The 27,953-nt window shown below is 41.8% G+C and overlaps 1 protein-coding gene across 6 annotated transcripts in view; it reads left to right on the forward strand.

The window, feature by feature from the left end:
* Window positions 1-227: 227 nt before the first annotated feature.
* The window catches only part of slc16a4 (solute carrier family 16 member 4), a 100,577-nt gene continuing 72,851 nt past the window's right edge, over window positions 228-27,953 (forward strand). The window contains exons 1-2 of one of the 6 annotated variants that reach the window (XM_063065472.1): window positions 228-474; window positions 14,694-14,850. The gene's annotated coding sequence lies outside the window, so the exon portion shown is untranslated. Of the gene's footprint in view, window positions 475-556; window positions 762-10,025; window positions 10,050-11,804; window positions 11,887-14,693; window positions 14,851-16,090; window positions 16,193-27,953 lie in introns of those variants that run through there. The other 5 variants (XM_063065469.1, XM_063065470.1, XM_063065474.1 and 2 more) reach the window with 5 other exon arrangements.

A 27,953-nucleotide genomic window follows, 5' to 3' on the forward strand; every position in this document is an offset into this window, starting at 1 on the left:
CGGAAAGGAAGGTGATATACTTCGAGGTGGACCGAGATTTGAGTGGGTGCAGGAAGATTCCGAGGAAGGGGAGGAGCTAAAAGATGCAAGGGCAGAGGCGAGACACGTCTTGAAGGTGAGCCAGCGGTTAAATAATTAAAACTTACACATTCATGTGTAACTTTTTGTTAAATATTGGCTGTAGGGAGGAGTGGTAGAGACAGGCAGCAGGTGAGAATCATCTTCAAACGCACAGGGTCGATGTCAGGAGCTGGTCAGTGTAGACCTGAGTCAGATCTGGCGTTGACACCGCACTGGCGGCGTTAGAAAGCGATGGCCAAAACTGCAGATTAGGTTTTGATATTGTTTAAAGCGTCAGTCACATGCTCACAGGGCCATGTCTCCATACAAAGCCGTCCTTGTGGTGCCCAGCGCCTGAAGAGGATTAGACGTGAGCCGCTCTCCGCTCTCCCGGCACGCGGTGCATAGTACACGGTAGGTTCTTGAAGATCGTCCGCTCGCTCTGTGAGATCACAAACTGAATGGATATAATTGGCAAACTGAATGCGTATATGTACAGGGTGAAAAAGTTCTACTGTTGTGCTGGGTAGAGGTGTGTTTTTGGATCTCCGATATTTGTGAATGAATCAGCGATGAGCGCACAGCGGACAGGGGAAGCGAGCGTGTAAACTCTGTGTCTGCCTAATACGTGGAAGAACTTGCAATATCATTCAAGAACCACTGAACGCAGGAGACGGAAGAACTGTTTTTTTTTAAAAAAGGTAGTGAAGCTATTTTTTTTTGTCTGTGGGTCGCTTTGTCCAATTTTGATTTCAGCCCTCAATGAGGCCAACTTTTAACTGCTAAACGGGTGCTTTCCGTTTGCAAAAGACATGTCGGCCAGTCCAGATTAACAATCTGCTGGATAACTTTAGGGGGTCCAGTGGTGTCTGTGGATGTTTCGGATCGAACCCCTGCATCAGGTGTGGGGTAGATGGTCGGAGGTCGCTCCTTGGTTACATCACGTCAATTAGCGTGTTTCAGTTTGTCATGGTAAAGTGTAGACCATTGTATCGGGGTGGCGTTTGTGTCAAAGCGAAGAGTGTGAAGAGAGTGTTCAAACTCCTTCCAGCTTCCCCATAAGAGAGAGGGGAAAAATTAACACGCGCTAAAATGCAGGGACTTCTTGCCTGAGTAATGGATTTCCAGTAATTTTCCTCGTTGTCCCCTGATGAGGAAAGGACGTGTGGGTACGGACTAAAACTCTACCCCGACTGACCCATCAAACTTCTCTCCTCCCCCGCACCCCCCCCCCCCCGAAATCCAGTTGTCCATTCACTGGAGTTTTTAATTTCCATGTTTAAAAATAACTTTAAAGGCAGTCAGGAAAACTTCAATTTAAACGGTATCTCCGATGCCCAAACGCAGGTACACGGTCCCATCAAAAGCTCCACAGCAGGTGTTAATTGAAGGGTAAAGGCTTTGCCATGGGGAACGTTTCTGAGGGAGAGGTAAATAGGAGAGGAAATCAGTGTCTTAGCTCGTCCTATCCCGAGTGCAGATGAGTCACAGTGTTTAAATAAATCACTTCATCCTGAAAGGAATTCTAAAATATTCTCAAACAGGTTAGAAATTGAGTCCACACATTTGCAGTCCTGCAAAGGGATTTGTTAGTTTTTAAATTGAGGCAATGCAGATTCACCAGATTTATCTCTGTATTGCATACAGAGGCTGGTTAGTTACCTACTAGAGATTAAAACAACTGAGATTTGCATATAATATATGAAATTTATAATAACAAGAGCACTCTTGGCAAAATATACTCTGAAAGAAAATGAAAGAATCTTAACAGAGTGGGTTTGAAAATAATGTTTTATTTTGTGAAATGGCTCCAGAGACCAAAGGACATAGTTCAATTCTTCATCCTTAAGTCCATTTGAAAGATGAAAATGTACTACTATAAGGTTGTCTTCTCCTGCAGGAACCTGGAACTAGGAAGCATAGAGTCAGTATAAGGATCCGGTCATTTAAGACCAGGATAAGATGTACATTCTTCAAACAGATAGTTGTAAGTCTTTAACTGAGAAGGATATGGAGTTTCATTTTTTGAGTATAATCAAGACTGAGGTCAGTGGATTCGGAATGTCTTTTGAAGTGCTTTACAAGTGCTGTTGCCACAATTTTGTGGTAATCATAATCATAATTGGTGGCAGATAATTCTGCACAAGAAAATGCCATCTACACTCCACCAAGGGATGGGATTGCAAAGATATTGTCCTTCTGGTTTGTTCAGTTAATTCATAAGCACCTTTTTAATTGCAAGCAGTTGTAAGGAGTGATGATTGCATTCCCTCCACCTCACAATATTAAGGGACATTTTTCCAGAGTCCAGAGCTTACCTTTTTTGTTGTCAAGTACTGAGTAACCAAGCAGAAATTCTGCAGTTCAAGCATCAAGGGTGGTCTTTCCAAATTCAATAATAATAAATTCTCCACATCTTTATTGTGTACTTATGTTCACCTGGGGAAAAGTGGAGCTAAAAGTAGCCTCATTAGTTAATAAAATGTCTTATAAATAATAAACCTCATATCCTTCCTACAAATCACTTTCAATGTGATGAAACATATTTTCACTGAATCCACTCTTCCCTTAGTTTAACTGTTTTGCTTTCAATCACAAATGGAAAGAGATTTGGTGCGCTCAGTTTCATTCAAAATATCTCAGTGTTTTGGCAATAGTTGGTAATCTGGTTTAGTGCAAGCTTGTTGATATTATTTATTAAAGATGTAACTATGTTTTTTTTCTTTGGAGTCAGTAGAAGAAAAAAGTTGCTCTTAAGCAATGCTTTTAACATCTCCTCAATATATCCAAAGCACCTCATTGCTTGGGTAACTTTGCAGGAAATTCAGCAATCAGTTTACACACAGGTTCCACAAAAGGGATGCAAAGGGGATTGGGAGTCCTCGTGCAGGATTCTCAAAAAGTTAATTTGCAGGTTGAGTCGGAGGTAAGGAAGACAAATGCAATGTTAACATTCATTTTGAGAGGATTATAATATAAAAAGCAAGGATGGAATGATGAGACTTTATAAGACATTGGTGTAAGACCACATTTGGAGTACTGTGAGCAGTTTACAGCCCCAATATCTAAGAAAGGATGTGCTGGTATTGGAGTGTTTCTAGAGGAGGCTTACAAGAAAGATCCCAGGAATGAAAGGGTTAACATATGAGGAGAATTTGATGGATCTGGGCCTGTACTTGGTGGAATTTAGATGAATGAAGTTGACGGATCTCATTAAAATCTATCAAATATTGAACTGCCCAGAGAGCGTAGTCATGGCAAGGATGTTTGCAATAGTGGGAGAGTCTTGGACATAAAGGCAAGGCCTTAGAATAGAAGGATGTCCCTTTAGAACAGAGATAAGAAGAATTTCTTGAGCCAGAAGTTGCTGAATCTGTGGAATTCATTGCCACAGATGGTAAGTCATTAAGTAAATTTAAAACAGAGATTGATAGGTTCTTCATTAGTAAGGGTTTCAAATGTTATGGGAGGAAGGCAGGAGAATGGGGCTGAGAGGGAAAATAAAATCAATTATGATCACTTGACTCAGTGGGCCAAATGGCCTAGTTCCTCTCCTATATCTTAACGTCTATTTACTAAAGGGTTCAAGAAATCTGGTAATCAGTTGGAAAGGTGATTTACAATTGGCAATGTTATATTGAGTGTTGGGAAACACATGTACTCCTGACTTTTGAGTTCTTATTGTTTCAATTCCCTTTTCATTTTCACTCACCCCTAATTTACTAATCTCTTCCAGGCTTAGAGCCCACTGAGTTATCTATAGAAGTCTAATCTGGCTTTTAATCTTCCCAAATTTAATCACCACTATTTTGAGATGGAGTTCCAGCTTCCAAAGTCCAAAGCTAAGAAATTTACTTTCTATATACCTCTATCTCTATGCTCCTTAAAACTGATCAAGCATATGATCATCTGCCCTAACATCTCCTCAGGTAGTTTGGTTTCAGTATTTTTGATGATATCCCTATAAGTCTTTCTGAGATATTTTTATTATGCTGATAGAGACATCGGGTCCATAAGACCATAAGACAAAGGAGCAGAAGTCAGCCATTCGGCCCATCGAGTCTGCTCCGCCATTGTATCATGAGCTGATCCATTCTCCCATTTAGTCCCACTTCCCCACCTTCTCACCATAACCTTTGATGCCCTGGCTCCTCAGCTACCTATCAATCTCTGCCTTAAATACACCCAATGACTTGGCCTCCACTGCCACCTGTGGCAACAAATTCCATAGATTCACCACCCTCTGGCTAAAAAAATTTCTTCGCATCTCTGATCTGAATGGGTACCCTTCAATCCTTAAGTCATGCCCTCTCATATTAGACTCCCCCATCATGGGAAACAACTTTGCCACATCCACTCTGTCCATGCCTTTCAACATTCGAAATGTTTCTATGAGGTCCCCCCTCATTCTTCTAAACTCCAAGGAATACAGTCCAAGAGCGGTCAAATGTTCCTCATATGTTAACCCTCTCATTCCTGGAATCATTCTAGCGAATCTTCTCTGTACCCTCTCCAACGTCAGCACATCCTTTCTTAAATAAGGAGATCAAAACTGGTCATGGAACAATAAAGCATGGATCCAGACACTTGGGCCCAACAAGTCCATGCTAATCATGGTGCCCGATAAATTAGTCCCAAATTCCTGCATTTGGTCCATTTTCCTTTAGGTCCTTCCCTGCCACATTCCTATCGAAGTGCTTCTTAAATGATACTATTGTACCTGCCTCAACCATTTCCTCTGACAGACTATTCCATATACTCACCACCCTTTGCATGGAAAAAGTTGCCCCTCATGTCCCTTTTAAATCTTTTCCCTGTCACCTTAACATCAGTAAGATAAAGGAGATTGTGAAGGAGTTTAGGAAGACTAAACCTACACTGCTCTTCGTTACTATTGATGGTGAGGACGTGGACAAGGTGAGGACCTACAAGTACCTGGGAGTGAACCTGGATGACCAATTTGAGTGGAGCCACCAACACATAGGTTGTGTACAAGAAGGGCCAGAGATGCCTGTACCTCCTGAGGAGACTTAGGTTTTTGGAGTATGCAGGCCTCTCCTTCACATGTTCCACCAGTCTGCTGTCGCCAGTACAATCTTCTAGGTGGTGATGTGCTGGGGCAATGGCATCAACATGGGTGATGCCAACAGGCTCAATAAGCTGATTAGAAAGGCTGACTCTGCTATAGGAGTCAAACTGGACAAACTGGAGGCTGCGGTAGAACAGAGATGATGAGAGGCATTGATCATGTGGATAGTCAGAGGCTTTTTCCCAGGGCTTAAATGGCTGCCACAAGAAGGCACAGGTTTAAGGTGCTTGGGAGTAGGTACAGAGGAGATGTCAGGGGTAAGTTTTTTACACAGAGAGTGGTGAGTGCATGGAATGGGCTGCTGGCAACGGTGCTGGAGGCGGATACGATAGGGTCTTTTAAGAGACTTTTGGATAGGTACACGGACTTTAGAAAAATAGAGGGCTATGGGTAACCCTAGTAATTTCTAAGGTAGGGATGTGTTCGGCACAACTTTGTGGGCCGAAGGGCCTGTATTGTGTTGTAGGTTTTCTATGTTTCTATGTTTCTAAAGGATCCTATGGAAAATCTTGGCAATTCTGGGCAATGTTTCTCACCCTCTGTATGCCACCTTGGCTGAACAGAGGAGCACTTTTAGTAATAGACTAAGACAACTGTGCTGCTCCAAAGAGCGCTATATGAGGTCATTCTTACCCTCGGCCATTAGGCTCTATAATGAGTCAACCTATAGCCAGGGAAGTGATGATCCCTCCTGTTAGATTGTTTGAGGTAACTTATTTTTATTCTTTCTTACTTCTCTTCTAATATTTGTATGTTTGTTTATCTGTGACAATGTAATTTCCTTTCGGATGAATAAAGTATCTGCCTATCTATCTTAACTCTATGACCCTGTGCTTTGAAAGTCCCCCTACCCTGGAGACCCATCCGTATTATCTATGCCTCTCATAATTTTAAACATTTCTTTAAGATCACCCCTTACTTTCCAACATTTCAAAGAATAAAGACCTCACCAGTCCAACCTCTCAATATGACCCAGGCCGTCTTAAATCTTTTCAGCACTCCTTCCAGTTTAACTACATCCCTCTTATAACAGGATGAACAAAGCTATATACACAGTACACAAAGTACAGCCTCATCAATGACTTATACTGTATAATTGCAATATATATAGTCCCAAATCCTATAGTCAGTGCCGTAACTAATGAAGGCCAGCATGCTGAATGCCTTCTTCATCACCCTGTCTACCTGTGATGTTGTGCTCACTGAATTATGCACTTGTACTTGAAAGTCCTCTGGCCCATTACATTCCCTAGTGTATCACTATTCATAGTATAAGTTCTGCACAGGTTTGACTTGCCAAAGTGCATCACCCCATACCAATCTGTATTGAAATCTATTTGCCACTCCTTGGCTCACTCCCTAACTAATCAAAATCCCCTGTAATCTGTGATCATCCTCAAATTTACTTATCAAGTTTTATGCATTTACATCCAAATCATGAATGCAATTAATGAATAACAAGGGCTCAGACACTGAGAAACAACCTTCAACCAACCCCCCACTTCCTACCTCTGAGCCAATTTTGAATCCACCTTACTAGCTCTTCCTGGATTCCATGGTGATTCCATAAATTCAATGTTGCCATTGTTGAACATCTTCTCCTTTTGTGTCACTTTAGCTTCTGCCTTCTCTGTTGTGTTGGGCACGTGGCCAAGTGGTTAAGGCAATCGTCTAGTGATTTGAAGGTCACTAGTTCGAGCCTCAGCTGTGGCAGCGTGTTTGTGTCCTTGAGCAAGGCACTTAATCACACCTTGCTCTAGTCTGTGCGAGGAGTGGCGTCCCACACAGACTTCCAACCTGCGCCTTGTAAGGCATGAAAATGCCCGACGCAGGCCTCTCGTGGTCTGAGTCGACGTTCCCTCCCCTTCTCTGTTGACCATCTTCCATATCGATTAGGTGAAATTGTACTTATTAATGGGGATCCAACTTGCAATATCTTGTCTGTTTTGCTATACTGTTGATAGAGGAGAATGACATTAGCATCTGCAGTAGTTCTGCTCCATGGGACAACTCTTGCAAGAACTACATTGAGCAGTTTGGAATAAATTCATCAGCTACATTTCCACAGCCCTCCAGCAGAGAATTCCAAAAATTCCCACTTCCTTGATGAAGAAATTTCTCCTCATCTCAATCCTAAATGCTAAGATATGACTCTTGATTTTAGACTCATTAGCCAGTGAAACATCCTTACTGTTCAGCTTGTCTAATTTCATAAGGAACATTTAAGTTTCAATGAGGTATCCTTTCATTCCTCTAGAAAACAAGCTGATTCCATTCAATCTATCCTCATAAGTTATCCCTAGAACCAGCTAGCAAATCTTTACAGCATTCCCTCCACGGCAGGTATAGACTTGCTTAGATAAGCATACAATAGTCTAGGTGCAGTGTCACCAGTGCCTTGTACAATTTCAGTAAGTTATCTTTACTGTTGTAAGAGGCAACATATCATTTGCTTTCCCAATTGTTTGCAACAGTTGCTTGTCAGCTTTCATTGACTTGGGTACAAGGACTACTGAGCCCATATGAACATCAGCATTATGCAATCTCTCCCCATTTACAAAATACTTTGTTTTCCTGGTTTGTACTGTCAAGTGGGTAACTTGATATTTCTTCCACATTATCCTGGATCTGCTATATTCTTGCCCTCTCAGCTCGTCTGTATTTCCTTGAACCCTCTTTACATGCCTGTCCCCGCTCACAGTGCCCATTTGCTTTGTTGAGCTTAGTGAGAGGCGATTAGAAAGGACACTAACAAAGTTGCAAAGTACAGCCAAGCAGCATAGCAGTTAGTGCTATCACTTTACATCACCAGCGATCACTGATCGGTGCTTGATTCCTGCTGCCATCTGTTAAGGAGCTTGTACATTCTCCCTGTGACCTTTTGGGTTTCATCCAGGTGTCCTGAAGAAGGATCGTGGCCTGAAATGTTGACCGTTTACTCGTTTCTATAGATGACTGCCTGACCTGCTGAGTTCCACGAGCATTTTTGTGCGCTGCTTTGGATTTCCAGCATCTGCAGATTTTCTCATGTTTTGTGTGTTGCTTCATCCGAATGTTTCGATTTCCTCCTACATTTTACAGGTATACAGTTAGAGTCAGGGTTAGTAGGTTGTGAACGTGCCAGGATAGCACTAGAAACATGGTGACTTGTGGGCACTGTGGGCTGCCCCCGAGCACAATCCTCGCAGATTTGATTTGACGCAAGTCATGCGTTTCACTGCGCATTTCCATCCTTCAATGTCCATGTAATAAATAAAGCTAACTTCTTTACCTTTACTGACAACCTGTTTGATCACTGTGCTCAAATGATTGCCTTCAGGAAGACAATATGCTTCTTTCAAAGTTGTTGGTCCTCTAGCAGCAATTGACATCCACTGTAGTGTGTGCCCCTGTGAACAGTCTGAAGAGCACAGAGCCCTGTGCTTTTGAGTTGATGAATGAACTAAACGCATCTAAGTACAGATCTCTCTAAACTTCCTGCTGAAAGAGTCATTTCAGCAAGATGTAGGCAAGGTCATGGCCCCTGCTGCACCATCAAAGCAGGCTCAAGGAGAAGGTAAGATTCTGAGGATGTTTTCCCACTGCCGTCCAGCTTACATCTAATTGCCCGCTAGATGACTTCAGTTGCAAGATATTTTGCCAATTAGTATCAACTATCTGATGAGAGGGAAAACCCCAAATGGACTCATTCTCTCCACTCTCTTTACAACTTAAAGCTAATTTTACTTCAATCATAATCTGAAGGAATTCCTCCAGAACTCCTTCACTTGGGAATGATAAGAAAAGGGTTCAAGTGAAGATCAGTTCCACCTGCAAGGGTGTCCCGTGTCCTCCTAGTTAACTGGGTATTGCAACCTTTTGTAGAGGCTCAGCATGTGTGGTAATATTTTGTGGGGCTTCCATACACCACCTAAGGCAGCCGTACACAAAAATGGTTGCCTGAGTTATTGCAATATGGGTATAAATCCTGAAGATACATACCCCACCAGTATTGTTTTTGAATAGCTTCACTAGAAGTTCTGCAGTGTTTTAAAAAGATGGTTCACTGTCACCTTCTCCAGAGCAAATACAAAAAGAAAGAAATAATAATAAATAAATAAGCAATAGATATCAAGAACGTGAGATGAAGAGTCCTTGAAAGTGAGTCCATTGGTTGTGGGGCAAGTGACGGATTGAGGGATAGTAACTTTCTGTGCCGTGAGAAGAGAGCATATCCCGCATGCTGGGGCAGCGGGTCCCTAATAATGGATGCTGTTTTCCTGCGACAGCATTTCCTGTAGATGTGCTCAATGTTTGGGAGGACTTTACCTGTGTTGGGCTGGGCTGTATTTAATACTTCTTTTAGGATTTTCCTTTCAATGGCATTGGTGTTTCCATACCAGGCTGTGATGCAGCCAGTCGATATACTCTCCACTGCACATCTGTAGAAATTTGTCAAAATTTTAGCTGTCCACATACCCCTAAGGAAGCGAAGGTGCTGTCGTGCTTTCTTCATAATTGCACTTATGTGCTGGGCCCGGGACACGTCCTCTGAAATGATAACACAGAACTGAATGGATGAATAAGTAAACCTTTTCAGAAGGTGCAAAAGTGAGGTAGAAATCTGGAAAACTACATACTGGTGCATATTGTTTGTTACAATAAATTGAGAGATGAGAAGGTTGGCGAACGTTGACACAGCTTGATCCCTGATACAACATATGCTCAGTCCACAAGATAAGAAAAACAATATTATCATGTTAATGAGCAATAGGTCAGGGCCAGTATGTTGATATAGACTGTGTCTGTGGCAGAAATTCTGGGGGAGGGAATACCAAGCAATCACAGCCAATACCAAACTGTGGGAGGTACCAGTGACGATGAAAGTCAGTGCATCACAGTTTGGCAGCCTTGGGATCGTGTGAGTATATTATAAAGTCCTGTGGAATTTGGTCACTGTGTCACACTATAAATAATGTCAGGGGTTGCATGGTTTTATCTGTGTAGAGCACTCTAGGGAGTCTAGGAGATTGCATGAGTGTTTGTGTACTTTGAACTTTGAACATTGTAGGCAATGTCAGGGATTGCAAGAGCAAGTAAGTATATTACACTGTGGAGATCTTCAGGGGTTACATGTGTTGGTCTGTGTATCAGAGTTCAGATTATCTCAGGGATATAAACAGTCTGTTACACAATGTTCTGCTTCAAATGATACATTAGAAAAGCTGTGCATCATGTTGTTGTCAACAAGAGTGTGTATATATTATACTATAGGCAAAATCTACCCACAGCCTTCTTGTGTATTCATCACATGCTTTCAATTTAAGATAATGAGCATACTTAGCCAAAGATACATCTGTTCAATATGTCAGTTGTTTCACTAATTTTATGACATTCTTGCCATTAAACATCTATGTTTCTAACATTCTGCCTAGATCAAGGAGAGAAAACACACATCTTTTGGCAGTCAACAATTATTTATTTTCAAAAAGCTATTCAGCATCTACAAGTGCTAATCCACACTCTCTCTCTTCAGTGATAGATGTTTTTGTAATAGCAGTTCTTTGTTGATATGATATTTAGCATATTTTTCATACATTTGCAAACCAAGAGATTAAAATTACATGACTGCCTCCTTTCCATTGTAACTCTTACATTGAAATAGGGTGAGATCACAATGTCAATTCTTTAGAAAAGGTGACAGCGGGAAGTTCTTTGTGCAAGCTTATGGCAGTAACACTAAGCAAAGTTGACTTTACACTTCCCATTAAGTCTTCTGTTCAGTGTAGGTTCAATACAGAGAAATTTTATCAATACGGTACACCATGAAAGCTCCTGCAGGAGGTACAGTGTTGGTTAGATATTCAGTAAAAATCTTGCTGTACCACCCCATAAAATATTCTCAGGGCAAGGATGCTTCAGGAGAGATGCAGAGTAGTACACCCTCTACTCAGTATCAAGAGCTTCCAAGAGATCCAGTGGAATGCTTGCTCTACATTGCCCTATGCAACACTTAGGTTGGATAAGAACATGCTTTGGATAATAAATCTTGCTGTTGGGCAGATACCTTCAAACAGAAGGGCCCATAATATGAAAGAGGTTTCTTCCATTTTCCAATATCAGTCAGTGTTATCAGTTGACATAACAGTATGTTCATCGGCAGAACTTCCTGATTCTTAAAAGTTTAATTTAAGTAATTTAAGTATTAGAACACCATGAACTTGGGAAGAACATGGATAACAGGTGGTTTAATGGTTCAAAATTCAAGATTATTTAATCTACAGCCTAGATTTATTGTTTTTTTTTGTGCTGCATTGGATGCTGAGTAACAATTTTCTTATTCTCCTTTACATTTGTGTGCAGTTTTGAATCTTGAATTCAAATAATTCAGAATAAAGAATTACTAGAGGAAATTGCCATTCAACAAAACAAAATAAAAATGGAAAATGCTGACAATGCGCAGTAGTACTGGCAGCATCGTGTTACAGCAGTGTATGCCTGTTGATATCTTGGTGTTGCTGAATGCAAGCCCAGACTACTTTAGTGCTTGAGGAGGTGTAAATGTAAACAAGTTTTCTGTATTCCCATTCTGACCTTATATCAGAAGGAGAGTGAAGCAGTTTGATGTGGTTGGTTCTAAGAAATTTCCTGAAGAACTTGTGATGTTCTAGGCTGATGGGATTCGTCTCCTACATCTTGAGCAATTATTCTGTGAACAAGACTGTATAGCTTTCCTGATTTCCATTAGCATTGAAAAGGTAAATTCATCATCAAAAATATCATCTTTGATCAACTAGCCATAACTGCAATTAACCACATCTGTTTTCCGAAATCTAGAACAACAAGGACAGAAACTAACTCTTCTATGGTTTTTAAGGAGCACTTTGAAAGATGAAACAGCAGTGGTAAGGTGGAGGGTCTTCAAGAGAAGTATCAAATAGATCAATGTTGCTAATCAATTAGCTCTCAATGATGAAGCAGTTAAAAATAATCATGCTCTAGTGGCCAAAATTGTATTGGAATTGTACAGTTGGAAAAAGTAACTAAGATACGGATGGCAAAATGATGTAATAATTTATGGAATTAACAGAAATTGATACCCCACCCAGATCATCTTCTTCCAATGCAATTCCTCAGTTTGGAGGATAACTCCTTCCTCTTCTGGTTCTATGGGTTCTGCAACAAGTGATGAGACCAATATGGTGTCTGCATACTCTTCATGAGGGACAGGAGATGAATGCTGGGGCTACCAAATGGGATAGGTGAGGGTTTATGCTCCTCCTGCAGTTCATGCTGAGCTTCTGTGTGTTTCCAGTGCATGAACTTACTGCCTGAATGTTTGTTCTCCACTTTGGGAATGGAGGGAGGCAGAAGAAGGGAAATAATAGGCCAGTTAGCCTGACTTCAGTGGTTGGGATGACGTTGGAGTCCATTATTAAAGATCAGATTTTGGGGTACTTGGAAGCACATGATCAAATAAGGCAAAATCAGCATGGTTTCCTTAAAGGGAAATCTTGCCTGACAAACTTTTTGGAATACTTTAAGGAAATAACAGGCAGGATAGACAAGGGAGAGTCAGTGGGTTGTTTACTTGGATTTTTAGAAAGTCTTTGACAAGGTGCTGCACTTGAGGTTGCGAAACAAGATATAAGCATGTGGTATTATAGAAAAGATACCAGCACGGACAGAAGATTGGCTGACTGGAAGGAGGCCTGAAGAGTCTTATAGGGGAGCCTTTGCTGGTTGGCTGCCTGTGATTTGTGGTGTTCCACAGGTGTTGTTGTCAGATCCGCTACTTTCCACATTGCATGCTAATGATCTGGATGACAGAATTGATGGCTTTGTAGCCAAGTTTATGCATGATATAATGGAATATAACATAGGGAAGTGTATAGTCATGCATTTTGGTAGAAGGAATAAATAGGGAATCAATTCAGAAATTGGAGGTATGCAAAGACTTGGGAGCCCTAGTTCAGGATTTACTAAAGGTTAATTTGTAGTTTGAGTTGTCAGTTAGGAAGGTAAATGCACTGTTAGCATTTATTTTGAGAGGACCTAAATATAAAAACAAGAATGTAGTGTTGAGGCTTTATAAGGAATTGGTCAGACTGCAATTGGAGTATTATGAGCAGTTTTGGGTCCCATATCTAAGAAAGGATGTGCTGTCATGGGAAACGGTCCAGATGATGTTCACAAGAATGATCCCAGGACTGAAAGTGTTAACGTATGAAAAGCATTTAATGGCTCGGGGTATGTACTCACTGGCATTTGGAAGAACGAGGGGTAATCTCATTGAATCCTCTTGAATATTGAAAAACCTAGCTAGGGTGGATGTGCAGAGAATATTTCAAATAGTGAAGGGCTCTAGGACCAGAATCAAAGGATATCCCGTTGAATAGAGAAGGAAACAGAGAAGAGGAGGAATTTCTTTATCCAGAGGGTGGTGAATCAGTGGAATTAATTGCCACAGATGGCTGTGGAGCCCAAGTCACTGGCTATACTTAAAGTGAAGCTTGATAGGTTCTTGATTAGTGAGGGCATCGAAGGTTACAGGGAGAAGACAGGAGAATGAGGTTGAGAGGGTAAATAAATGAGCCACGATTGAATGGCGGAGCGGTGTCGATAGGATGACTGGCCTAATTCTACTCCAATATCTTATGGTCTTATGTGTTAGGGATTTCCAGGTGTCAGCATAGATTTCAATGGGTCATTTGAATAGCTTTCAACCTTTTGCTCTTTCTACCTGCTAGTTATTGCATGGTAGAATCCAGAATACTTTTTCTGTTTCTAGAGTCTCTTGGCAGACATGTGTTGATAGAACCTACGCAACAGAGTTGACTGAGTGTAAAAAAAATTGGATAATTGGCCTAGTATTTTTGCTCTGGGAGAAATCACATCCACCATAAATGGATTGACACAAATAAAATGTCAACATTAGCCTGGCATGGTGTACCTCATTTAACTAGGAAGCACCATATACAGTACATGGCAAGAAAACGTTTGCCCTGCGTGGATATTTGTTTTATGTTTTAAAAACATAAGCAAAAATGTAACGCAATGTCAGTGAACAAAAAACATGCATTTATTTTATTTTTGGCATTATCGACTTGCTAATGGGTTTCACAGGGTTTGAGTTTGTACATGACGGGAATTATTGTGGGCTGTAGCTTTCAAAGTAGCCAAGACATCTTCAGGGAGCGGTGTTTCAGGAAGATCCATCATCAAGTATCGCCACCACCAAGGACATTCCACTTCAGGAGGTATGGGAGCCTGAAGTCACGCACCCAGTGATTCAGGAAGTCTCCCCTCTGCTATCTGATTCCTAAATAGACATTGAACCCATGAACACTACCAAACTACTTCTTTAAAAATTTGTTTCTGTTTTTGCACTACATATTTTAATTTAACTATTTAATGTACTATATATATATTTACTATAATTTAGCTTTTTTTCTATATTTATCATGTATTACATTGTGCTGCTGCCACAAGGTTTACGTTTCACGACATATGCCGGTGATATTAAACCCGAGTCTGATTAAGAAATCTTTTAATGAATCACCAGATTTAGAAGCAAACAACAGGAATTCTGCAGATGCTGGAAATTCAAGCAACATACATCAAAGTTGCTGGTGAACGCAGCAGGCCAAGCAGCATCTATAGGAAGAGGCGCAGTCGACGTTTCAGGCCGAGACCCTTCGTCAGGACTAACTGAAGGAAGAGTGAGTAAGGGATTTGAAAGCTGGAGGGGGAGGGGGAGATGCAAAATGATAGGAGAAGACAGGAGGGGGAGGGATAGAGCCGAGAACTGGACAGGTGATAGGCAAAAGGGGATACGAGAGGATCATGGGACAGGAGGTCCGGGAAGAAAGACGGGGGGGGGTGACCCAGAGGATGGGCAAGAGGTATATTCAGAGGGACAGAGGGAGAAAAAGGAGAGTGAGAGAAAGAATGTGTGCATAAAAATGAGTAACAGATGGGGTACGAGGGGGAGGTGGGGCCTAGTGGAAGTTAGAGAAGTCGATGTTCATGCCATCAGGTTGGAGGCTACCCAGACGGAATATAAGGTGTTGTTCCTCCAAGCTGAGTGTGGCTTCATCTTTACAGTAGAGGAGGCCGTGGATAGACATGTCAGAATGGGAATGGGATGTGGAATTAAAATGTGTGGCCACTGGGAGATCCTGCTTTCTCTGGCGGACAGAGCGTAGAAGTTCAGCAAAGCGGTCTCCCAGTCTGCGTCGGGTCTCACCAATATATAAAAGGCCACATCGGGAGCACCGGACGCAGTATATCACCCCAGTCGACTCACAGGTGAAGTGATGCCTCACCTGGAAGGACTGTTTGGGGCCCTGAATGGTGGTAAGGGAGGAAGTGTAAGGGCATGTGTAGCACTTGTTCCGCTTACACGAATGCAGAGAGAGGGGGGAGGGAAAGATGTTCTGAGGGATCGCTCCCTGCACAACTCCCTTGTCCATTCGTCCCCCCCATCCCTCCCCACTGATCTCCCTCCTGGCACTTATTTTAATTCCACATCCCATTCCCATTCTGACATGTCTATCCACGGCCTCCTCTACAGTAAAGATGAAGCCACACTCAGCTTGGAGGAACAACACCTTATATTCCGTCTGGGTAGCCTCCAACCTGATGGCATGAACATCGACTTCTCTAACTTCCGCTAGGCCCCACCTCCCCCTCGTACCCCACCTGTTACTCATTTTTATGCACACATTCTTTCTCTCACTCTCCTTTTTCTCCCTCTGTCCCTCTGAATATACCTCTTGCCCATCCTCTGGGTCACCCCCCCCACTTGTCTTTCTTCCCGGACCTCCTGTCCCATGATCCTCTCGTATCCCCTTTTGCCTATCACCTGTCCAGCTCTGGGCTCTATCCCTCCCCCTCCTGTTTTCTCCTATCATTTTGCATCTCCCCCTCCCCCTCCAGCTTTCAAATCCCTTACTCACTCTTCCTTCAGTTAGTCCTGACGAAGGGTCTCGGCCTGAAACGTCGACTGCGCCTCTTCCTATAGATGCTGCTTGGCCTGCTGCGTTCACCAGCAACTTTGATGTATGTTACCAGATTTAGAAGTTGTGTGAAGGAGGAGCATGAGCAATGTGTTTAATTCTCCTTGTCTGATCTTTATGTGACATCCCAAATGCTCACTATTCCTGGAGCTGCTAGATGACTTAAGTCTTCAGTTGGAGCTTCAGAGATCTTTAGTTCAAATCTATAGTACTCTTGTTGTTAAAGTGGCCTCTCTCACTAAGTATAGTAATGGGAGAACTTGAGAAACTAAGGGAAAAAAAACAGGTGCACGTCTAAAATAAGAACAGCTGTCAACCAGCATCAGAAACTCAAACTGAAGGAATTAACATAAAATGAAGTGAGGAATCTTGCTGGTAAGGCAGGACAAGCCTGTTCTATGTTAAGTCCCAAAAAAGTATGCCTAATCCTTAGTGAACAAGTCCTGATATTACCTACCTTACTCACAGCCCTGAACAACATGCCCAACCCATTGTGTGCAAGCCAGCTCTATGCCATACCAGTTCCATAGCGTGCATCTGCAGCTGCTGAACCGGCTCCGAACGTAGCTCGCTGTCAGAGATGTCAAGTTGCTACTTGTCTGGAAGAAGGAAGGAAGGGAGCAGCAGCAGCCGGCCTGAACCTTATTTTTAACACAATATTGACAAACTCACCCAGGAGAAGTTTTGATCTGATTTGGAGTTCACTGCCTAAATATATTTTGGAGTTCAGAAAGGTGGGGTGCCCATGAATGTTGTCAAGTCCAAAATACTTTATTCACTTTCACATGACCATAATAGTGGATGAATTTTAGCCATAGCATTAAACTGCAACTTTAAATCTGAAAAGTTTCTTACCCAAGCAGCTAATTTGATCAACCATTCCATTTAGCCCCCCCACCCCTGCTATTTATTACCTCAGGCATTGTATTGCGCTGTAAACATATTAAACCACTATTTATAATGCTGTTTACATTGTAAATGCACGATGGTATTTATGCATTTATGCACATTTTATTCCCTATCAATACTTTAACTTCCAACTTTATTTTTTAATATATTTTTTCATAATTGCTAGATGCTGTTTTTATTTGTCACAACAACAGACCACGGCAAATTCCTAATACATATAAATGTATATGGTGAATAAAGTTGATCCTTGATCCATGTTGTCCATTCCCCCAGCCAGTCGTACATTTTTTCCCCTAGTGAACTTTTGGATCTTTAAACGCAAACAACAGGAATTCTGCAGATGCTGGAAATTCAAGCAACACACATCAAAGTTGCTGGTGAACGTAGCAGGCCAGGCAGCATCTGTAGGAAGAGGTGCAGTCGACGTTTCAGGCCGAGACCCTTCGTCTAGTTTTTTAGGCCAGCTTTTATTGCCCACCTATAACTTATCATAACTGCTTGTTTGTTCAGTGAGAGACAATGGGGTGAATTGTACTTCTGTACAAGCTAATACAGTCTGTGTTCTTCATTGTTTCCCATATTACACCGTTCTTAAAGTTGCCAACTCCACTGACATTATATGGCCCAGACACAATAATCCTCCAAGAGTTGTAGCTGGGTTTCTACCATGTAAACCTGTGTATAACTCTTGCCAACCCCTCACAATTTTGGCCCCTTGCTGTTTTGTCCATCTATGGTACAATGTGGCTAGTGGTAGTCATGTGACACAATCATAAGAATAAGGCAGCGGTACTAAGCTGGCAATCTGCCTGCATTCAATTGAACTGGCACTGATTACTAGTGCATTCAGATCTCCATGCACATTTTTGAGAACTATTGCTACAACTCTTAACAGTTGCCGTGTATGAAAGGGTCCCATCACTACTTTAATGATAATCTTAACTTCATCTCCTAAGTGAATTACAATAGTAAGTGAATTGATTTGTCTGCTCAAAATTTCATTGAGATTTCCTATTAACCTTTCTCTAATTTTTCCTCTTCTTAAGTAAAACTGATCATAAGTCTGAATTTAATTATTTACGTTGTCTTTACATGCTTTTCAAAGTAAGTTTGACATGCTACATTGCTGATCACTAAAGAAAAGAGAATTCAAGGAAACTAAACCTAAAGAATTTTGAGAGATTGAAGTGTTTATGATTGTTGGGTTGATAGTATTAAGCATTCAAGATGATGAGAATCAGGCATATTATCACTGACATATGTCAGGAAATTTGTTGTTTTGCAGTAGCACAGTGCAATACATAAAAAATTACTTCAAGTTATAATAAGAACAAAATAAATAGTGTAAATGAGAGCAAATTAGATGTGGTAGTATTCCTGGACTCATGGACCATTCAGAAATCTGACAGTAAAGGGGAAGATTTTTCAGCAAAGTTTTTATAAGAGATGAAGTACAGTGCCACTCTATATAATTAAGTCATGGCATGAGGGATAATTGTACATAAGTACTTGAACATTTTGAAGTATTAAAGTGTATTGAGTAAAATTAGAGAAATAGAATTAAAGTCCATGATGTCAGTCCTAGCTGTTCTGAACTGAATGATCTCCTCCATATATATATATTTTTTTAAACATTTATTTGCTTTATCATACAACAAAAGAGGGAAGGAATATTTAAAAGCAGGTAGCTGTTGAATGTGATTAAATAGTTTTGACGGTCTGAAATTTCTGAATGCCTTATTCAGATTGATGAGAAATTTAACTTTGATCCCACTAGCTGACCTGAGTGGGTGTCAAATATTTAGTGGGACTCAGGTGCATCTTTTAAACAAAAGACTAAAGCAACAGTTTCTTTGAAATTGATTTTGTGTGATCTTTCTTTGTACATGTTATCATGACATATAAAATAGCTTTGGGGTCATGAAAGGTTTTAAATATTTGAAAAACATTAAGTGCTTGCTGGTGGGCGTTATACATTCTCTGTAGATTTATTCATACAGTAGTTGTCCAAATTAAAGCTGAAAATCTTGTTTGTGGGTGTCTTGATTAAAAACAGAAATTTGAAACTGTAAATAAGATAATGATAAATACATTCTGGTTTCTGTTGAGTAATATTCAGAAGAATGGAAACAATAAATTAAGGTAAAGCACAATTCAATCTGCTCCACCTCAATCATTGTCTCCTTATAAAAGTTGAAATACGAATCAAATTATCTCTGAACAGAGATCTCCTATTGTAAGACTAGTTAGCTTCTTGGTGACCTCCAACGAGAGTGGGTACACTTCCATTTCACAGAAGTACCTGATTAAGATGAAAATAGCAATGAATAATAGGCCTAATGGGTGAAGCCTTGAGTTTCCTTGAGCAGAAGTGGCTGGACAATGTTTTCAAGTAACACACACAAAACGCTGGTGGAACGCAGCAGGCCAGGCAGCATCTATAGGAAGAAGTACAGTCGATGTTTTGGGCCGAGACCCTTCGTCAGGACTAACTGAAAGGAGAGATAGTAAGAGATTTGAAAGGGGGAGGGGGAGATCCAAAACGATAGGAGAAGACCCTTCCCCCTCCTGTCCTATCACTTTGGATCTCCCCTCCCCCTCCCACTTTCAAATCTCTTACTATCTCTCCATTCAGTTAGTCCTGACGAAGGGTCTTGACTGTCCAAAACGTTGACTGTACTTCTTCCTATAGATGCTGCCTGGCCTGCTGTGTTCCACCAGCATTTTGTGTGTGTTACTTGAATTTCCAGCATCTGCAGATTTTCTCAGGCAACGTCTTCATCTGCTTTTCTGCACCATTGCAGCGTCAAATGCATCCTTGGTTTGACTGTCTACATGGTATCCAACAGTTCGAAAAGTTGCAAAAGGCAAAGGACAGGTTCATGGCAAGATTAAACAAAAATGGGTAACAAGTACATAGAAGCCCAGTTGCTACTTCATTCAACTATACAAATTGTGAATTTGAGTACAATAAGCTTGGCCATTTACAGCACCTGAAAATATAATGTAAAATCTGTTTGTTGTAAAAATTAATCTGGCTTAATGGTGTTCTTTTGTTTTACAAAGGGAAGTTGCCAGCTTTACCTGCAGTGATCCTTTTAACGGATCTTCTTTACAAATAACTCCATTTACAATAATCTTTGAGAAAATGTGTATTATTTGGTTTGGTTTATTACTATTGTCACGTGTTCCAAGATACAGTGAAAAGCTTGTCTTGCCTGCTGTTCATATAGATGAATTTATTACACAGTGCTTTGAGGTAGAACGAGTTAAAACATTAACATTGCAGAATAAAGTGTAATAACTACAGAGAAATTGCAGTGCAGGTAAACAATCAACAAGATAGACTGTGAGGTCAAAATGTCCGTTTAAGAGTCTGATATCAGTGGGATAAAGCTGTCCAATAGGCGCTATCTTCTGTCCAATGAGAGAAGAGAAAAGACAGGATGTCAAAGGTGGGTGAGGTCTTTGATTATATTGGCTGCTTTACTGAGGCAGCAAGAAATATAGAAAGAGTCCATAGAGGGAGGTTAATTTCCGTGATGTGCTGACCTACATCCACAATTCTCTGCAGTTGCTTGTGGTCGCCTGTAAAGCAGTTACCATACATAACCAGATTGGATACTTTTATGGTATATGAACAAAAATTGGTAAGAGTCGACGGGGACGTGACAAATTTCTTTAGCCTCCTAAGGAATTTGAGACATTGGTGAGCATAACATCAATGTGGTTGGGCCAAGATAGGCTTTAATGGAACTGGAAACTCCCAACCCTCTCAACCTGAACACGGTTAACATAGCCCCCTTCCAAAAGTCAAAGATCAGTTCTTTTGTTTTGCTGACATTGAGAGAAAGATCGTTGTCATGACACTAGTTCACTAAGCTATCCATGTCCTTCCTGTACTCCAAATCATCGTTACTTGAGATGCGGCCCACTACAGTGGTATCATCTGCAAACTCATAAATGGAGTTAGAGCAGAACCCGGCCATGCAGTCATGAGTGTGCAGGGAGTAGAGTGAGGACTGAGGACACAAGTTTGTGAAACACCAGAGTTTGGAATAATCATGGTGGAGGTATTGCTGTTTATCCTTACTCATTGCAGTCTGTTGGACAGAAAGTCAAAGATCCATTTGCAGAGGGAGGCATAGACTCCCAGGGTCTTGAATTGGTGATGAGTTGGCTTGGATTTACAGTATTGAAGGTGGAGTTTTAGTCAATAACTATCATCTAACATGGGTATCTTTATTGCGATATTACATTCTTGTGGTAATTAGGGCTGCAAAATAAATGCTAACCATGCCGACAAAGCCACATCCTAAAAACAAAATAATAATAAAATAATGTACTCAATTTATTTGTATAGAATTACCAAAAACTGCAACTTCTCTACTCTTAGAATTGAGCTTAGATTTAATCATATTGCCTTATGTAAACATCATATTTGATTTTTGCATAAGGAAATGTCTTGGAGTACACAGACCCTTTGGTTAATTGGACTGATCATTGATTCTGCTGAATGACAGGGTAAATCACAAACATGAGAAAGTCTGCAGATGCTGGAAATCCAAAGCAACACGCACAAATTGCTGGAGGAACTCAGCAGGTCAGGCAGCACCTATGGAAGAGACATTTCTGGCAGAGACCATTCTTCAAGACTCAGGAATGAGGGGGTTGCTTAATTCCCATGAGAGACACAACATTAATGAACTGAATTCAGCTTAGATTCACAAGGAACTAGCAAATCAACTGAAAAGGCTGACCACAAACAAGAGAAGGCTGACACTGGATTTCCTACTTGAATTCAGGGTAGGTTGCGGAGAGAAGAATTTATTTTAAGTGTCAAGAGTGGTCAATTATAAGTAACCAGCATCTCTGCTTCACAGACTCAGATGTCAGTGGTAGTCCATGAATCTTTGGGCAGGGTAAGGGCACAAGCAGGGAAAAGGCTAGAAAGGGGTCTTGAAATAGTTGCTGGCAGAGACCCACGTTATGCGTAAGGCGGTGTGAATTTCTGTAGAGCTTGATTACGGATATCACAAACAAGTTGCATCATGTTCCAGTAACAGCACCCATCAATAGCATTGATATATTAGACCTGGTGACTAAAACTAGGTTAAAGGTGTATATTTTAAGGAACAGTCTGAACTTGGCTACTTAATCTGATCCTAACAGGAGCCTGGGTTTGGGTCACTTTTGCATTCTAATCGAACCTTTGACTTAGGTTCTGTTTCAGCTGCTGCAGGCCTTACCATACTGCCTCAGGCTGCACCTTGTGCAGGTCGTAATCTCAAGAGATTCTGTGGATGCTGGAAATCCAGAGCAACACACACACAAATGCCGGAGGAACTCAACAGGCCAGGCAGCATCTAGGAAGCGAAATAAAAAGTCAAAGGTGCAGGTTGTGAAGGGTCTCGGACAGAAGCATCAACTGTTTTTCCTTCTCCATAGTTGCTGCCCGACATGCTGAGTTTTGTGTCTGTGTTAGTCCAGAATAGCTTGATATGGTTAATGCTACCAGGATTTGAATAGCATGTTTAAGATAGTTCGCTGTAAATATAACATTGGATTGGGTTGGGATGGATGATGAAAAAAATTAAAAGTGCTTAGGCCAATGATGTAACAATTAAGATGAGGATTTGCATATCTGGCTAGAAGTGAAATAACAAGAAGTTTTTGAGGAATACTGAGTTGAGTTAGGAGGTTCATATTCTGCATGGAGGTTGGTGACCAGTGATGTGCCTCAGGGATCTGTTCTGGGAACCCTACTCTTCATGATTTTTATAAATGACCTGGATGAGGAAGTGGAGGGATGGGTTAGTAAGTTTGCTGATGACACGGAGGTTGGAGGTGTTATGGATAGTGTGGAGGGCTGTCAGAGGTTACAGCGGGACATTGATAGGATGCAAAACTGGGCTGAGAAGTGGCAGATGGAGTTCAACCCAGACAAGTGTGAAGTGGTTCATTTTGGTAGGTCAAATATGATGGCAAAATATAGTATTAATGGTAAGACTCTTGGCAGTGTGGAGGATCAGAGGGATCTTGGGGTCCGAGTCCATAGGACGCTCAAAGCAGCTGTGCAGGTTGACTCTGTGATTAAAAAGGCATATGGTGTATTGGCCTTCAGTAATCGTGGAATTGAATTTAGGAGCCGAGAGGTAATGTTGCAGCTATATAGGAACACGGTCAGACCCCGCTTGGAGTACTGTGCTCAGTTCTGGTTGCCTCACTACAGGAAGGATGTGGAAAGCATAGAAAGGATGCAGAGAAAATTTACAAGGATGTTGCCTGGATTGGGGAGCATGCCTTATGAAAACAGGCTGAGTGAACTCGGCCTTTTCTCCTTGGAGCGACGAAGGATGAGAGGTGACCTGATAGAGGTGTGTAAGGTGATGAGAGGTATGGATCGTGTGGATAGTCAGAGGCTTTTTCCCAAGGCGGTAATGGTTGCCACAAGAGGACACAGGTTTAAGGTGCTGGGGCGTAGGTACAGAGGAGATGTCAGGGCTAAGTTTTTTACGCAGGGAGTGGTGAGTGCGTGGAATGGGCTGCCAGCAACGGTGGTGGAGGCAGATACGATAGGGTCTTCTAAGAGACTTTTGGTTAGATACATGGAGCGTAGAAAAATAGAGGGCTATGGTTAAGCCTAGTAATTTCTAAGGAAGGGACATATTTAACAAAACATAAATGTAGCCAGTTAGAGGGGTTGAGATGAGTCTATTTGAACGCTAGGAGTATTAGGAATAAAAGGGATGAACTTAGAGCATGGATCAGTACATGGAACTATGATGTTGTGTCCATTACTGAAACTTAGCTGGGGGAAGGGCAGGACTGGCTGATGCAGGTACCGGGGTTTAGGTGTTTTAAAAGGAATAGGATGGGAGGTAGAAAAGGGGAGGGGGAGTAGCATTACTGGTCAGGGATAGTATTACGGCTATAGAAAGGGAAGATACTGCAGAGGGAGTGTCCACTGAGTCAGTGTGGGTGGCAGTCAGAAATCGGAAGGGATCAATCACTGTGCTGGGAGTAGTCTATAGGACACCCAAATAGCCCTTGGGACATCGAGGAGCAGATAAGCAGGCAGATTTTAGAATGGTGCAGGAAACACAGGGTTGTAGTCATGGGTGATTTCAACTTCCCTCATATTGACTGGCACCTCCTGACTGCAAGTGGGATAGATGGGGCTGAATTTGTCAGGTGTGTTCAAGAAGGATTCCTGACAAAGTATGTGAACTGGCCGACAAGAGGAGAGGCCGTACTGGATCTAGTTCTGGGTAATGAATCTGGTCAGGTGGCAGACTTCTTGGTGGGGGAGATTTTGGTGAGAGTGACCACAACTCCCTTAGTTTCAGCATAGCTATGGAAAAGGATGAAAACAGACAAAATGAGAAAGTACTTAACTGGGGAAGGGCTAACTGTGAAGGGATGAGGCAGGAACTAGCGAGAGTAAATTGGAAACAGATGTTCAAGGGTGAAAGCACAGAAGTAATGTGGAGGAAGTTTAGGGGCCACTTGTGCTGGGTTCAGTATAGGTTTGTCCCACTGAGACAAGAAAGAAATGGTAGGAAAAAGGAACCATGGCTGACGAAACACGTGAGGCAACTCGCCAAGAGGAAGAAGGAAGCATATGTTAGATATAAGAAGCAGGAAGCAGGAGGGGCTCATGAGAAATATAGGGTAGCCAGGAAGGAGCTTAAGAAAGGACTTAGGAGAGCTCGAAGGGGGCATGAGAAGGCCTAGGCATGTAGGATTAAGGAGAACCCCAAGGCGTTCTATGCGTATGTGAAGAACAGAAGGATGACAAGAATGAAGGTGGGTCCGCTAAAGGATAAAGAAGGCAACATGTGCTTGGAGGCGGAGGAGGTTGGGGAGGTCCTAAGTGAATACTTTGCTTCAGTATTCACAAGCGAAAAGGACCTTGATCAGGATGAGGGTGAAATAGAACAGGCCTGTGTGCTGGACAATGTGGAGATTAAGGAAGAAGTGTTGGATATTCTTAAAAACATCAAGATTGATAACTCCCCAGGGCCAGATGTGATATACCCCAGTTTGCTGTGGGAAGTGAGAGAAGAGATCACTGGAGCAGTAGCCATGATCTATCAATCCTCTTTGGCTGCAGGAGAAGTGCCAGAGGATTGGAGAATGGCAAATGTATTTCTCTTGCTTAAAAAAGGTAATAGGGAGAATCCTGGGAACTATAGACCAGTGAGTCTTATGTCGGTGGTCTGCAAACTATTGGAAAGGATTCTTAAGGTTAGGATCTACGAGCATTTGGAGAAGTGCAGTCTACTCAAGGATAGTCAACATGGCTTTGTGAAGGGAAGGTCATGCCTCACGAGCCTAATTGAGTTTTTTGAAGAGGTAACAAAAGAAATTGATGAGGGTAACGTAGTAGATGTGGTCTACATGGATTTTAGCAAGGCATTTGAAAGGGTCCCCCACGAGAGACTCAACCAAAAAGTCATGAGGCATGGGATCAGTGGAACTTTGGCTGTTTGGATAAAAAATTGGCTTACAGGAAGAAAGCAGATGGTAGTAGTGGAAGGAAAGTATTCTGCCTGGAGGTCAGTGACTAGTGGAGTGCCACAAGGATCTGTCCTGGGACCCCTGTTCTTTGTGATTTTTATAAGTGACCTGGATGAAGTGGTGGAAGGATGGGTGAGTAAGTTTGTGGATGACACAAAGATTGGAGGAGTTGTGGATGGAGCTATAGGTTGTTGAAGGTTACAAGAGGATATAGACAGGATGCAGAGTTGGGCAGAAAAGTGGCAGATGGAGTTCATTCCAGATAAGTGTGAGGTGATGCATTTTGGCAGGACAAACCAGAAAGCTGAGTACAGGGTTAATGGTCAGTTACTTAAGAGTGTGGATGAACAGAGGGACCTTGGGGTTCAAATCCATACATCCCTCAAGGTCGCTGCACAGGTTGATAGGATAGTTAAGAAGGCCTATGGGATGCTAGGCTTCATTAGTAGGGGGATTGAGTGCAAGAGCAGAGAGGTAATGTTGCAACTCTACAAATCTCTGGTGTGACCACACTTAGAGTATTGTGTTCAGTTCTGGTCACCTCATTATAGGAAGGATGTGGAAACTATGGAGAGGGTGCAAAGGAGATTTACCAGGATGTTGCCTGGATTGGAAAACAAGCCTTATGAGGCAAGGTTAACAAAGCTGGGACCTTGGAGCGTAGAAGGATAAGAGGGGACTTGATAGAGGTCTACAAGATTATGAGAGGCATAGATAGGGTGGATAGCCAGTACCTGTTTCCTAGGGCACGAATAGCAAACACCAAAGGGCGTATGTACAAAGTTAAGGGAAGGAAGTTTAGGGGAGACATCAGGAGTAAGTTTTTTACACAGAGGGTTGTGGATGCCTGGACTGACTTGCCAGGGATGGTGGTGGAGGCTAAAACATTAGGGGTATTTAAGAGCCTCTTGGACAGGCACATGGATGAAAGAAAAATGGAGGGTTATGGGGTGGTGTGGGTTTAGTACTTTTTTTAAGGAATATATGGGTTGGTACATCTTCGAGGGCCAAAGGGCCTATACTATGCTGTTGTATTCTAGTGTCTAGTTCTAGTGCCTAGGCCAAAGGGCCTGTATTGTGCTGTATGTTTTCTACGTTTCTATGTTGCAGAGAAGGGGAGAATGATTCCTTGGATAGAGCCATAGAGTCTTTACAGCACAGAAACAGGCCCTTTGCCCCATTTAGTCCATGCCAAACTGTTATTTTGCCTAGTCACATCGATCTGCACCTGGATTATTGCCCTCTTATTGATGTACTTATGCAAACTTCTCTTAAATTTTGCAATCAACGCTGCACCCACCACTTCCACCGGCATGTCATTCCAAAAGCACACCACCCTCTGAGTTAGAAGGCCCCCTTCAGATTCCTTTAAATAATCCTTTCACCCTTAACCTACAGCCTCTAGAGCTATGACCTCTCATTCTGAAGATACGAAAACTAAAATGGGAATCATTTTTAAGGAATCACCAGATCAAGGGAAATACTTATAACTGGACAGATGTTCGCATGTGACGTTATGTTCGTTAAAGAGCTAACAGTGGTGTTTGCAAAGATTTTAATAATGAAGCAGAAAAAAATCGGAGACCAGCCAGGAAGACCTATGGAATGCAAAAGGTAAAAGAAGGGGTGAGAATTTGACCAGTGGAAGACCCCACAGGAATGGAGTTGAGCATTATTACGAAGATGGAATTTGACAGTGTTTGCAAGAAAATGCAAGTAATATTGAGGTCATTTACAGCATGATGCCTGAGGAAATCTAGGGGAGAGATTCAACTGGTAATCGACAGAACAGCTTGTTGGAACTGATGACAAAGATTTGGCTGAGTATCATACTTCGTTTGAGTAAATTTCTGCTCAATCAATGCTGGATATTGGACCAGGGAGAGTGAAGTTTTGAAAAAAGATAGGTCGGAAGTAGAGCTGGGTCATCAGAAGGTACTTGAAAACTGACACTGCTTTCTGACAATACTGCACAGAAGAATTATCTAGAAGGAAACGGTAAAGGAGAGATGGATAAATAGTCAATCTATATATCCCCAGATAGAATTCCACAGATTCACTATCTTCTTTAGCCAGAGGATGATGAATCTGTGAAATTCATTGCCACAGATGGCTGTGAAGGCCAAGTCACTGGGTATTTTTAAAGTGGAAGTTGATAGATTCTTGATTTAGTAAGGGCATCAAAGGTTATGGAGAGAAGGCAGGAGAATGGGGTTGAAAAAGAGAATACGTAAGAAATGATGTAATGGTGGAGAAGACACGATAGGCCGAATGACCTAATTCTGCTTCTAGGTCTTATGGTTTGATGGATTGAAAGTACAGACAGAAGCAGTGCAGATGATTCTCTGGCTCTAGCCAGAAAGAGTGAATGT

This window comes from Mobula hypostoma, chromosome 13 (assembly GCF_963921235.1).
Source record: "Mobula hypostoma chromosome 13, sMobHyp1.1, whole genome shotgun sequence".
Taxonomy (NCBI): domain Eukaryota; kingdom Metazoa; phylum Chordata; class Chondrichthyes; order Myliobatiformes; family Myliobatidae; genus Mobula; species Mobula hypostoma.